Source organism: Magnolia sinica, chromosome 11 (assembly GCF_029962835.1).
Source record: "Magnolia sinica isolate HGM2019 chromosome 11, MsV1, whole genome shotgun sequence".
Lineage (NCBI taxonomy): Eukaryota > Viridiplantae > Streptophyta > Magnoliopsida > Magnoliales > Magnoliaceae > Magnolia > Magnolia sinica.
The window spans coordinates 1,404,711-1,418,020 of record NC_080583.1 but is presented as its reverse complement, the minus strand read 5'-3'; the positions used below and the strand labels follow the sequence as shown (position 1 = coordinate 1,418,020).

The following is a 13,310-nucleotide window of genomic DNA, read 5'->3' as shown; positions in this document are numbered from 1 at the left end:
CGTGTGGCATGAAATAGATAGGTTAGGTCGGTTAGTGTTTAGGGTTGTGGATAGGTAAAGGAAATATGAGTTTATGAAAGGATGAAGGCTTATGATGGGAGAATCAAAATATTCGAAGAAAATACCTCAACAAAGGAGAAGAGAGAAGATAGTGTGGGGATAGATGGAGACCTCGCGCTTCCATTGATGAAAATTAATTGCACACCAATCTCCCTTCCAAATCGCATGAATGTATCTTCAAATCGTATGAAGATGGAAGAAGAAAGCAATAGTTTTTTTTTTCATTTTTTATATTACAAAATCTATTGGAAGAGAGGTCACACACCCTCTCTTTTTATAGATCTAAGAAGTTTCAAAAATTACAATAATCCACCCATCTTGTAAATCTTAACGAAAATAGCCCTAGTCTAAATAAAATCAACCAAAACACTCATAAATGTGTCTAAATATAAAATAATAAAAAATTAAATCATAAAAAATGATAAAGTCTAAAACTGATATGGACGATTAATGATCAATGGCCCAATTATGTGATCCATGCGATCCAATGATCCGATTATCGCGTCCTTCTAATCTAATGGTCTGGATCACTCCATAAAGCAACTCATATGCATCTTTCCAGTGTGGGGTCTTCCAGATACTGGCACATGCACATGTGGTCTTCAGCATGATCACGGATACTCGCCTAGTAACATGAAAATCGATGTGGCCCGCCTCCTCTGATACGTACGTAAAGGTGTGCGTGAAGTGATGTCCTCATCACTTTGTGCTGTAGTGTTTTCTTGCAAGAGTTACGTAAAAAAGTATATTTTCTCTATTGCTTTGTTTGTGTTTATTTTTCATTGTGTAATTCGTACTCGAGATTTGCTTGTGCTACTCTCAATATTTTTGTATAAAATAATCAACATCTTTGTCATAAATATCCCCCATTTTCTTAAAACCTCACCATATATTTACAGAAAATTCATCAAACTATTGTTGTGAGAATATTCCATCATTTTTCAAAATCTCATTAGTTTTTAAATTTCTATAAATTCATGAAATTATCACAATTTTAATGAAATAAGTATTTTAAGTTAATTCATTTTTACCCATATTTTAAACCTATTAATTAATTTATAATAGATACTTCTTAATATTTTGTTTTCAGTGAGATTTTGAACTGATGATAACCAGCGTTGCTGCTATGATTCTTTAGCATGTACACGCGCGACTTTGACAGAGGTAGAGTCGTACAGATGAACACGCAAGCACATAGAAATTACTTAGAAATTGCACGCATGGCATGGAAGGTCAAATTAAAAAAATTAAAGGGTCCAAATCATAGGTCCCAGTTGAGATGTAACACGAATGGAAATTTATGATTATTTAATTATTTAACCACCAGGTTGGTGGACATTTAAAAATGAAAGGCATAAAATGGACGCATTACACGTTAGAGAAATGATCAGCGGGTCAAAAGTCTACGTTTACATGCATCTAGTCTCATTTGGAGATAAGGACAGCTTATGAATCTGGACCATCCATTTAGACTGAACAACTCTTTGTAGGACAGCTTCAAAATCATTCTGATCGGATGAGCCCTACGGTCAGTGGCATGCAAAAATGGATCATGTGGAAGATCTTGTCTGTTCATTTTTGCATGCCACTGACTGTAGGTCTCATCCGTTCATTGCTGACGTTGATGGGACAGTTCAAAATTAAAACAGCATTACTTCGGATATGGGATATGGTACTGCGAGGTCGAGCTGTGTGGTTCCGATCGTGATGTGTGTTGAACATCAACACCGTGCATTTGATGGGTTACCTTTAATTTATGGTATATCAAATAAATCATTCGAAACTTATGTGGGCCTTAACTTCTAAAACCAAATGATGACATACCTAAAACATGTGAAAGAACTTTGTGGGCCCACATGAGTTTTGGATGGGGATGAAACTTCTATGACCCCTCATCCAAGTGGGACACACACAATGGATGGGATGGATTTATGAACCACGTTTCGGTGGGCCCAATAAATGATAATGAATTTTTTAATGGGAGGGTAACTCCTCTCAACTGCTGTATGTGGTGTGGCCCAGCCAAGTCATGGATTGACTTGATTTTTAAGACCTTGTCCCACCATGGAATGGTGCATCTGACTGATGGGGTAGATGTTAGGCATACATCACGGTGGCACCCACACAGCTCGCCCTAGTAGGAAGTTCCGGTGAGGTAGACCTCATCAGGTTCTTTAACCAATCTGAATTTTACACAGTATCTTAATAATAGAGGATTTTACAATTTAGTTGGTTTAATTGAGTTAATATATGGCAAGTGTACCATGTATCAAGCATCATACGTGGACAGAGTATCAAATAACACCCGTTCTTTAACCATGTCTTTTGCTTCCAGTTTAGTGAGAGAACTGCCAAAATAAAAGTTTTCAATTCCTTTTATGTACATGACATGTCTCAAGAATCTACGACAATGAAAGTAACCGTTTGGTTGTATTATCTCCTTTTGTTCCATTCCATTAGCCATTTGTGAACTTTTATTCTTTTTCTTTTTCTTTTTCTTTTTTTTTTTAATGAACTGTGGCATACGATAATTCAAGTGTTACGTGAAACATATGCAGGGCACCTAAAGTTCGTTTAATGGCCCACCTGAATCAGATGCAGCTTATCCGAGTTGACTCGGACTCGGTAGAGTCCAATCCGTATTGTCCCACAAGTCATTAGAGATTATGGAAAACAGACCCGAATCGGCTCACTGATCGAGTGAGCTTCTTAAGTGCATTTGCCTTGTGTGAGGAAGAATCCACACATGCTTGATGTACCATCAGCTCGTTACGTAATATCTACACCGGGTGGTGGGCCACCAGTTTGTAATACAAATGAAAGGATATATGGAGATTTGACCAAATCCCAGATTCGAGCCTGTTTGGTTTTCTATAATACAGGTAAATTGCTGTAAATCACTGTAAAAAAGTAATTATTACATTCTTTCACCTGTTTGAAAATGAGTGAGTAATTTCACTGGGAAACCGGTCCAAAAATGTTGACTTAAATTTGTGGGCCCCACCATAATGTATATAATATATCCATGTCGTCCATCTGTTTTATTAGAATATTTTGAGGCTTTATCCGAAAAAATTAAGAAGATCTAATGTTCAATTGGCTCACATGAAAGGAAACAATGGACTTAATTTGTCCAACGTTGAAAATTGATTCTTTTACTAGGCCCTCGTTGACGTTTATTTACCATCTAACCCGTTAATAGGGTCACATGGACATGGATAAGTGAAAAATATAAATATAAGCCTGATCTAAAATTTCTAAGGGCCTCAACAACTTTTTAATGGTAGGCATTTAATTCTCATAATTTTGTGTGGTGTGGTCCACTTGACCTTTCGATTTGCCTAATTTTTGGACTCATGCCTTAAATTCATTTGGCATAATGAATGGACGGTGTGGATAAGCCACACACATTATGGTAGGCCCCATATTTATTTTACAAATTCCTCAATTTGAGTGCTTAAAAAGTAATCGGTCAAGTCGAGAAAGATGAAGGTAGATGAAGGTAATTACCTTGGTAAATAATGATTACTCATTTACAATGTAATTACACTTGAGCCTGAAAACTAAATTCCTTGTGCAGGTGTGGAACCCTGCACCTGTTGCTGTGCTGTAATGGTAGATTAACCAGAGTTTCAACACAAGGTCAAGGGTTCGAGCACCCCTTATGGTGCAAGTGCATGTGGAGTGTGTAGGTGGGCTCGATTTACTTGGTAAGTAGCTGCCCTACCCGTAACTAAGTAGTGAATGTCACTAACATTTGCATAGAAATTGCACAAGGGTTCAGCCTCAGTCTCGGGCTTTGTAATGCGGGGTCTATTGACATCCCTTCTAACACCACAAGGGCACGACCTGGTTAGGCCTTGGAGCGGCAATGGATCAGTTTAGCCGCGGATCAGCTAGCCTGATTGGCTTCTGAGGTGGGTTTGCTAAGAGCCTGTTTGGATTCGCATATAAGAGGGTGGTGTATCGTATTATAAGTGAATATTCCCGAATATTCTAATTAAACAGCGTTTGGATTGGAGCGTATAACGAACGGTATCCCATGTGCACAATTTCAGTCCGTTTCCAAAAATTCAAAAATGCGGTATTGTTTTGTCAGAGTTCAGGCATGCCGTCATTATAGCTGAATGACTGCACTGCATTGTATTCTCATTTTCGAGAATTCGCGACTGATGACTATCAGAGTTAGGGCCCCACCATGATGTATGTGTTTCATCCATTCCGTTCATCCATGTTTACATATCATTTTATTGCTTGATCCCAAAAATGAGAGGGACATAAATATCAAGTGGATCACACCACATGAAAACAATAGTGATCGGATATCAACCATTAAAATCCTCCTATGGCCCACTATACTGTTTATTTGACATCCAATCTGTTGATTAGGTCATACAGACCCAGATGAAGAGAAAAAACAAATATGAGCTTGATCCAAAACATAATGGCCCCCAAAATGTTTTTAATGGTCGACGCTCATTCAACACCGTTTCCTGTAATGTGGTCCACTTGAGATTTGGATATATCTCATTTTTGGATTTAGACCGTAAAATGATGTGTAAAAACATATGGATGGCATGGATGAAATACATACATCTTGGTGGGGCCCACTTAGCAACGACCACCAGCCATTGGCCGGTGTTAGGGGGTGTAGCCAATCCGTACGGTTGTACAATACGCAGACATAATACCTGATATCCAAACGTTGATCTGTATAAGATATTGTATACTATTCTCCATAATACCTCCACTCCAAACATTGATTTGTATTTGAATGATTTATATGTATTTTGAAAACCGTCCATTGTATACATGAACAGTACCCGAATACAGTACAGTACAATGCAATACATGAATCCGAACAGGCCCTAAGCTAAATGGACAGTAGCCCCAGCTTGGGATAGAAAATGTAGCTTATTTTAATTAAATGGGTGAGGCTTGGGTTGAATCCTACCCACCCCGCCCTGCCATGTAGGTTATCAAGGGGTGGGTCAGATGATCCAACGCCAACTGAGCCCAGAACCCAAACAAACTAACAAACTAACAGAAGATAAGTTTAGGCACATAGATATAATATACCTATGTAGTGTATATATTCACTAATCGAGCCAGGGCGGGCATTCCTTTTGCCCCATATTCCCCCATCTAAACATGAGTCCGTCATACCAGTTTGGGCACATAGATATAATATACCTATGTAGTGTATATATTCACTAATCGAGCCAGGGCGGGCATTCCTTTTGCCCCATATTCCCCCATCTAAACATGAGTCGGTCGTACCAGTTTGGGTCGGGTCAGAGCCCGACCCAATTACAATTCAATGGATTGGGACTGGTCAGTCTTAAGTGGGCCACGTCAGGTTGGGACCAGAGCTCTTTGCTCATTTAGTGAATGGGCTGACCCCAACCCGACCGAACCTAATCGGTTAGCAACCCAGTTACATTGTGGACCCTTCCCTGGTGGCCTCGTGGGCCTCACAAAAACATTGGTGAAAAGAGATCCCATTAAGTTTAATAAGCCTGTTTGGAATCTTCTAGGCTAAGGCCATGTTAATGCAAGTGCCTGTGCCTCATTCCCTAAGCAAACCATGATTTACGGTATGTTTGGGTATGCCCCATAATGAGAATGAAATCTAATGTGTATCAACCCATGTGTACTGTGCATAAATTAAGCTGTTTGGCACATCCCACAAATAGGGGTGGCAATGAATGGGTCTAGTTTGAGTTGGGACAGGGTCAGCCCGAGCCTGACATTTGATTTTTATAGTCTAATTGCTGATTGAGTTGAAATTAGATTCTCACTTCTATAGTTCATTCTTAAGAAAATGATTTTTTTTATCTCTTTAAATTGCATTATGTAATAAGAGAACCATTGGCCTCAGAAAGTAAATAGATAGGTACCCACTTTATTTTCTATTTTAGTGCTCTGTCTGTCAAATCAAAGGCTTATATGTATTAGTGAGATACCACACATTACTTTTACGCATGGGGTGATCAATTGAAAATATATTCAGTCCATTTGTTGAGAGATCAAACAGCGACCGATCGAATCAGTTGTCTTAGATTTTTTTAATAGGTTTTAATGTGTCCACAGGCCAACCCAAAAATTTACATTCTATAGACAAGCCTCATAAAATCAACGAACGGTTTGGACTTTGGATCTCCCAGTCATTGGTCAAAAACCGGAAGACTCGACCCAAATCAACTCGTTCAACTTTTAAGCTAGAAGATGAAGAGTGGTAAGGCTCTGGGTATTGTACCACAACTCCGATGGGGCAGCTCATGATGTACCTCAAATCTGTTTTGCCCAAAGAGGAACGTGCTGTAGATTGACCATATCCACGATCAAATTGGACGTGACCTATGATCAATGGGCATACATGTTGAATTGGACCTTTACTGCCTTTTTGCATTGGGTATGAAGTAATGAGCCAAATGGGATAATTCTCTCGGTGTATCTTATGGGTTATAAGCCGGCTAGGAGCAATTCAGGTTTAAGGTACATGCCACATGTAAGGGTTGAAATGTATTAAGGTACACGCCACATGTAAGGGTTTAAACATATTAAGGTACACGCCACATGTAAGGGTTTAAATGTATAACATGATAATGAGTTTTGAGTAATCATATTTCTTTCTTCTATTTTTATCATATTTCATTTCTTACACACCTCCCTCAGTCCAATCAGCACCTACCCTGCCAATCCAAAATTATATAGTTAAAACCATGGGAATGTTAAGGAATCCTTTAAAAAATGAGAGAAGAAAAACTCTAAAATAAAGATTGTGGGGAGAGACAATCTTTCACATCTGCAAATACTTAGTGGAAACTGGGAACTAAAAAGGAAGGTCTGATTAGTTATCAAATGGAGAAAATGCAAACGATATTTGTGCAAAGAGGACTCACATGTGAGCAGGGTGCAAGTGTTTGGGATCTGGAAGCAGAGTTAGTGTTCATTAAAACACTAGGGAAAGGAAGACCACACAATCAGGTTTGCTAGAGTAGGAAAACCAAAAACTACTATGCAGTAGCTCTGTCTTTCCTCTTATGTTACCTGAGAGACCCTTCTGTGATTGGTTAGCGGGGAACAAATGGTGACCTCATGGATGTAACACATCAACATTGAATTTGAGCCACAGGCTCAAACCCTCTACTTCTATCCAATTGCTTATCCCACCCAAGGAATTGTCACTCGGTGTTGGAACAAGAACCGCCCTGAGATTGAAACCATTCCAACTCATCTGAAACTGTGTCAACTCGGTATGACTTGTCTAACAAATATACATGTTTTGTATGCTTTTTTTTCTTGTAAGGGATGGCCAAGCGAGGCAACCCTATATGGTCCCGCAAATTATGTCAGCCATGTCTTGATAGCCATACAGCACTCACCATCCAAGGGCGAGTGTGGCATATTTAGCCAACCGACCCTTTTATGTTGTGTGGGAGTGTGTTGGAGACTCGGTTTTGTTCTCCACTGACGCAAGGATGAACGTGATGAGGATAACTACCCTGAATCCACGGAGCTTCTCTGGACTCCTCACAGAGACTTCTCGAATCCACGAGGAAAAGAAAGCAGAAAATAGAAATAAATTCTAATAAATTCGAAATTGATTAATTGATGAATAAAAACGAGTTCACAACCCTTTAAATAGGGCTACCAAGCAATGGGAAAGAAATTAGAAGCAAACTATAACTCAAACTCTTAGAATCCGCGACTTACTATAAATAGTAAACTTACTATTTATAGACGGTCGTGATGTCTACTAGTGCGCAAGGTTTTCGGCCAAAAATAGTAAGTGTCCTATTTGGCTTCACCAAACCGTTCTCCTAATTATTCTAAGCTCTTTTCACGTTGGGCGCAACTCCTAAAGCCCGACGGATGAAGAGTTATAATCAAACTACAACTTACTATTTATAGTAAAAACGAAATTAAAATGGGGAAACGACCATCGATCCAGGGGCTTCAGTAGCTCGTTCTACCCCAAAATCATATATTTTACGTCAGATAACTCATTCCGGATTGCAAGATACGCCCGATTTAAGGTTCGATGGTCTGGATCACTTCCGCCGGGCCTTTTTCGATCCATCTTGGCCATGTAATTGTCTGCGACCCGCTCTCCATCAGTCTCCTCCACTTCAAAAGAACTCGTCCTCGAGTTCTTGTCATGCTCTGGTTCATGATACTCGGTCAGGTCCGCGACATTGAAAGTCTGTGAGATTGCCATGTCATCTGGAAGATCAACAATATAAGCGTTATCATTAATCTTTCGGATGATTGGGACGGGTCCAATCTTCTTATTTTTCAACTTGTTGTACGTCCCGGTCGGAAATCTCTCTTTGCGCAGATGGACCATAACGCGGTCGCCCACCTCGAACACTTTTGTCGCCGATGCTTGTCCGCTTGTTCCTTGTACTTCTCGCTTCGAGGCATGTAGCTTGGTTCGCCTACTGCATGGATGCCCATGATCTTGCCTGCCATATGTTCTACTGCAATGCTCGTGCTCGGGTGCTTGGGAGAAGGACCAAGTCAAGTGTGTGGCGAGGCACTCGTCCGTATATAATCTGGAATGGATTTTCCCGTTGAGCGGTTCACCATGTTGTTGAATGCAAACTCGTTGAGACAAGGCCAAGTCCCACTGCTTCGGCTGAAATACATCAAAGGAGGTTTCTCAACGTGCGATTCACAACTTGAAACTGCCCATCAGTGGTAAGCACTGCTGAATTTAAGTCGTGTATCGAATCGATTTCATAAAGTCCGCCAAAAATGGCTAATGAACTTCGTGTCACGATCGGAAGTAATGGTCTTGGGGACCCCGTGTAGCCGTACGACCTCCCTAAAAATAAATTCCACGTGTGTTGCATCGAGGGTCTTCTTGCATGGGATAAAGTACGCCATCTTGGAGAAACGATCTACCACCACGAACACCGAATCCATGCCACGTTGTGCTCGTGGGAGACCAAGCACGAAGTCCATTGATAAATCCTCCCAAGGACCCTCAGGCACAGGTAATTGAGATTGCCCCTTGGAGGTCCGACAAACATGACAACGTTGTACGGCTTTTCCCACATCCCGTACCATGACAATACCGCTCTTCCACAAGATCTCGCGTCTTGTCTCCCCCGGTGTCCACCAAGGCCACCTCCATGTAGCTCCCGAATAATCTGCTCCCTTCGAGAACTTTGGGGGATGCACAATCGATTCCCTATGAAGAGAATCGTCCTGTATATGAAGGTCACCGGGGTGACCTTTTGACACTTCATCCAAGAATCTTTAAGGTCCTCATCCTCGGCATACAGCTCCTTAGAAGCCGACTACCTCGTTGCTCATTGGAACTAGTAGTGATGCACGACGGCTAAGTGCATCACCCACCTTGTTCTGCTGCCTTGTGCTTCATAACGAACGTGAATTCCTGTAAAAACGCAACCCATCTAGATGCACACGATTCACGTTAGTCCGACTATTAATAAACTTTAATGCTTGATGGTGTGTACAAAACAAACTCTCTTTGAATCGATAATGCCGCCAATGTCGCCTGAACACTGCGTACAACTCAAGCTTATAAGTCGACCACTTCTTTCAAGTAGGCTACCGGCCTGCCTTCCCGTGATAATACTCCTCCAATTCCGACGATGAAGTGACACACTCAACCTCAAACAATTTGACGAAATTAGGAATCAACAACACCTGTGTTGTAGACAAACGATGATTCATCTCATGAAAGCTCTTGTCATCTTTATCGTTACAATTGAAAGGTCCTTTTTTCATGCTATCCTTTATAGGTGCGATTATGGTGCTAAAATATCGCACAAATCGACGATAGAAAGTCGTCAACCCATGAAAACTCCTTACCTCATGAATGTTTGTCGGAATCGGCCATTCCCTAATAGCTCGTACCTTTTCATCGTCCACACGAATGCATGTGGGCGTTATAACAAATCCTAGAAACAACAGGCAGTCAGTTAAAAAACTACACTTCTTCAAGTTGAGGTACAACTTGTTAATTTGTAGGACTTGCAGCACCTTCCTGAGATGTTTCCAGTGCTCCACCTAATCCTTACTATATATCAATATATCATCAAAATATACTACCACAAATCGGCCAGTGAATGGTTTTAGAACTTGATTCCTTAAACACATAAAAGTACTTGGTGCGTTCAATAGGCCGAAGGGCATGACCAGCCACTCATATAACCCTTCCTTGGTCTTGAATGTCATTTTTCACTCATCACCGGGTCGGATACGAATCTAATGGTACCCGCTCCTTAGATCTAGTTTAGAGAACACCTTGGCCCCTTCTAGCATATCGAGCATGTCGTCCAACCGTGGTATTGGGAAACGATACTTGATAGTAATTTTGTTGATTGCTTTATGCCATATACATGCGCCACCTTCCATCTTTTTTTGGCGTTAATGCTGGTACGGGACATGGGCTCATGCTCTCTCCAAGAGACCCTTACGGATCAATTCCTCCACTTGCCCCAAGTATCTCACACTCCTTCGGACTCATCCGATAATGAAGGCGATTAGGTCCCAAGGACGAGGTCATGTGATGTTGGATGTCCCTCATGGGGCCAATCCATTAGGTAAATCTTCGAGCCAAATTTGTTTAGCAACAGTCTTAAACTTGGAGGGATGTTTGAGGGTTCCTCTTCCTCGCCCTTAACTACTACGGCGTATACCTCGCCAGTTTCCTTAGATTCCTCCATGAAATCCCGAATGGTCAAGAGGGAAGTCCCCTCCACTTTAGAGGCTTCAGGGTGGTTCTCTGGTGCCATAGGGGCAAGGATTATTTTTCGACTATCCTTGACGAAACATTATCTCGCCCCCGATGGGTCGCACAGGGTCGACCGAGTAACATATGACAAGCTTCCATATCGACCACGTCACAAAGTATTTGATCCTTATAATTTTTGCCAATTGAAAACGAGATAGTGCATTGTTCAGTTACCTTGGTCTCATTCACCTTTTTTATCCAGCCAATAGAGTATGGGGAAGGATGCTTCATCGTTGGTAGCCGCAACTTGTCCATCATTACTCTCGAGACGATATTTTCGCTACTACCACTGTCTATGATCACATCACAGACCTTTCCGTTGATGGTGCACCGAGTACGAAATATATTGTATCGCTGTGGATGTAATTCCTTTCGTGGGGCATACAGTAATCGCCTCACAACTAGAAATTCGCCACGATCCTCGCCCGTCACTTCATCGCCACCTGCTGTTTCTTCAATAGTTTGTTCATGTTCATCAAAGCGATAGTCTTCTTCTGCGGCCTCATCTTCAGTGCCTCCTTCGTTTATAGTCAAGTGCGCTGCGGGACGTTGAGGACAAGTGTTTGATAAGTGGCCTGGTTGGCCACAGCGGTAACAATTATTCGACCTTGGCCGAGTATAAGGATTTGGAATCCTACTCGGACCTGCTGTTGTGGGTGCTGCACGTTGAGGTCTGGATGAGCCGCTCCCCGTATCACGGTTTGCGGTTGTAGGAAGTTGAGGTACTGGATCTTTTCCTCGTGGCAGCACTGGATCCTGCGTGGGACCCGTCATGGGGGGTCGATTTGAAGGATATGGACGAGCAGGAGCTCTTACAAATTGTGTTTCTGCCCTACCCGCCAATTGAACTGCTTCATCCACGGTCCCGACTGGGTACATCTGAACTCGATCCTGAATTATCGGTCGCAACCCACCTATAAATCGTGCCACCTTCTGTGACTCAGATTCTGACAGATCGTTTCGTGTAGCCAACCGTTGAAATTCTTGATGTAACTGCGTGATTCGATTTCCTTCGCAATTTTGATATTGCTGGAATAATATCTGCTCATAATCACTGGGGAGAAATCGAGATCGAAGAAGACGTCTCATCCGTGGCCATGATGAGATGGGTGCCTTGTTCTGGCGGGCTCGTGAGAGTTGTAATTGTTCCCACCATACAGAAGCACTAGATTTTAATTTAAACGCTACCAATTTTACCATTTTATGATCTGGCACGTCCATGTAATCAAAATATCTCTCTACTTCGGCTAGCCAATCGAGAAAATCTTCTATACGTAATAAACCATTAAAACTAGGAAGTTCAGCCTTACCTCGATAGTCTCTTTCAGCACGATCTAGATGATCACCTCCATGGATTGGTCGTCGAGCAAAACCCTCATTAAGGTCCTCGTCGCTAGAACTTGAATCATCTGGTGTAGCCCTACGGTTTGCCACTGGTAGTGCTCTACGAAAATCGGGATTGTGTCGTACAGCAACCATGGGTGGTGGAGCCACCATGGGTGGTGGAGCACCACCTAGGGCTCGGGGCGGAAGTAGCGCATCCGCAAGACGATCGAGAGTTGCCTGTAGCCCTTGCATGGTCAACTGACTCTCCCGGTGGAAAGCTTCCATTCTTTCCGAAAGATAACGAATCCCTGGATCACCGTCCACAGGATTTTGATTCATACCTTCGTTGTTTGCCATCGGCCCGAGAGAAATCCTCGCTTTGATACCAATTGACGCAGGGATGAACGTGATGAGGATAACTACCCCGAATCCACGGAGCTTCTCTGGACTCCTCACAGAGACTTCTCGAATCCACGAGGAAAGAAAGCAGAAAATAGAAATAAATTCTAATAAATTCGAAATTGATTAATTGATGAATAAAAACGAGTTCACAACCCTTTAAATAGGGCTACCAAGCAATGGGAAAGAAATTAGAAGCAAACTACAACTCAAACTCTTAGAATCCGCGACTTACTATAAAAAGTAAACTTACTATTTATAGACGGTCGTGATGTCTACTAGTGCGCAAGGTTTTCGGCCAAAAATAGTAAGTGTCCTATTTGGCTTCACCAAACCGTTCTCCTAATTATTCTAAGCTCTTTTCACGTTGGGCGCAACTCCTAAAGCCCGACGGATGAAGAGTTATAATCAAACTAAAACTTACTATTTATAGTAAAAACGAAATTAAAACGGGGAAACGACCATCGATCCAGGGGTTTTTCGCAATTCCGGGCTGCGCAACCCGGCGTAGCGGGTTGGTTGGCTTCAGTAGCTCGTTCTACCCCAAAATCATATATTTTACGTCAGATAACTCATTCCGGATTGCAAGATACGCCCGATTTAAGGATCGATGGTCTGGATCACTTCTGTCATCGACCGGACCTTTTCTGATCCATCTTGGCCATGTAATTGTCTGCGACCCGCTCTACATCATCCACCAACAACTAACCTTCTGTTTGCATTACCTAAAACATTAACCTCACTCAAAATC

General features: G+C 41.8%; 1 non-coding gene across 1 annotated transcript; it reads right to left on the bottom strand.

Annotated features, from left to right (window-relative positions):
- Nucleotides 1-7,368: 7,368 nt before the first annotated feature.
- LOC131219827 (U11 spliceosomal RNA) lies at nucleotides 7,369-7,492 on the bottom strand. The gene has a single exon (XR_009158470.1). It is a non-coding gene; the product is annotated as a U11 spliceosomal RNA (small nuclear RNA).
- Nucleotides 7,493-13,310: the final 5,818 nt, after the last annotated feature.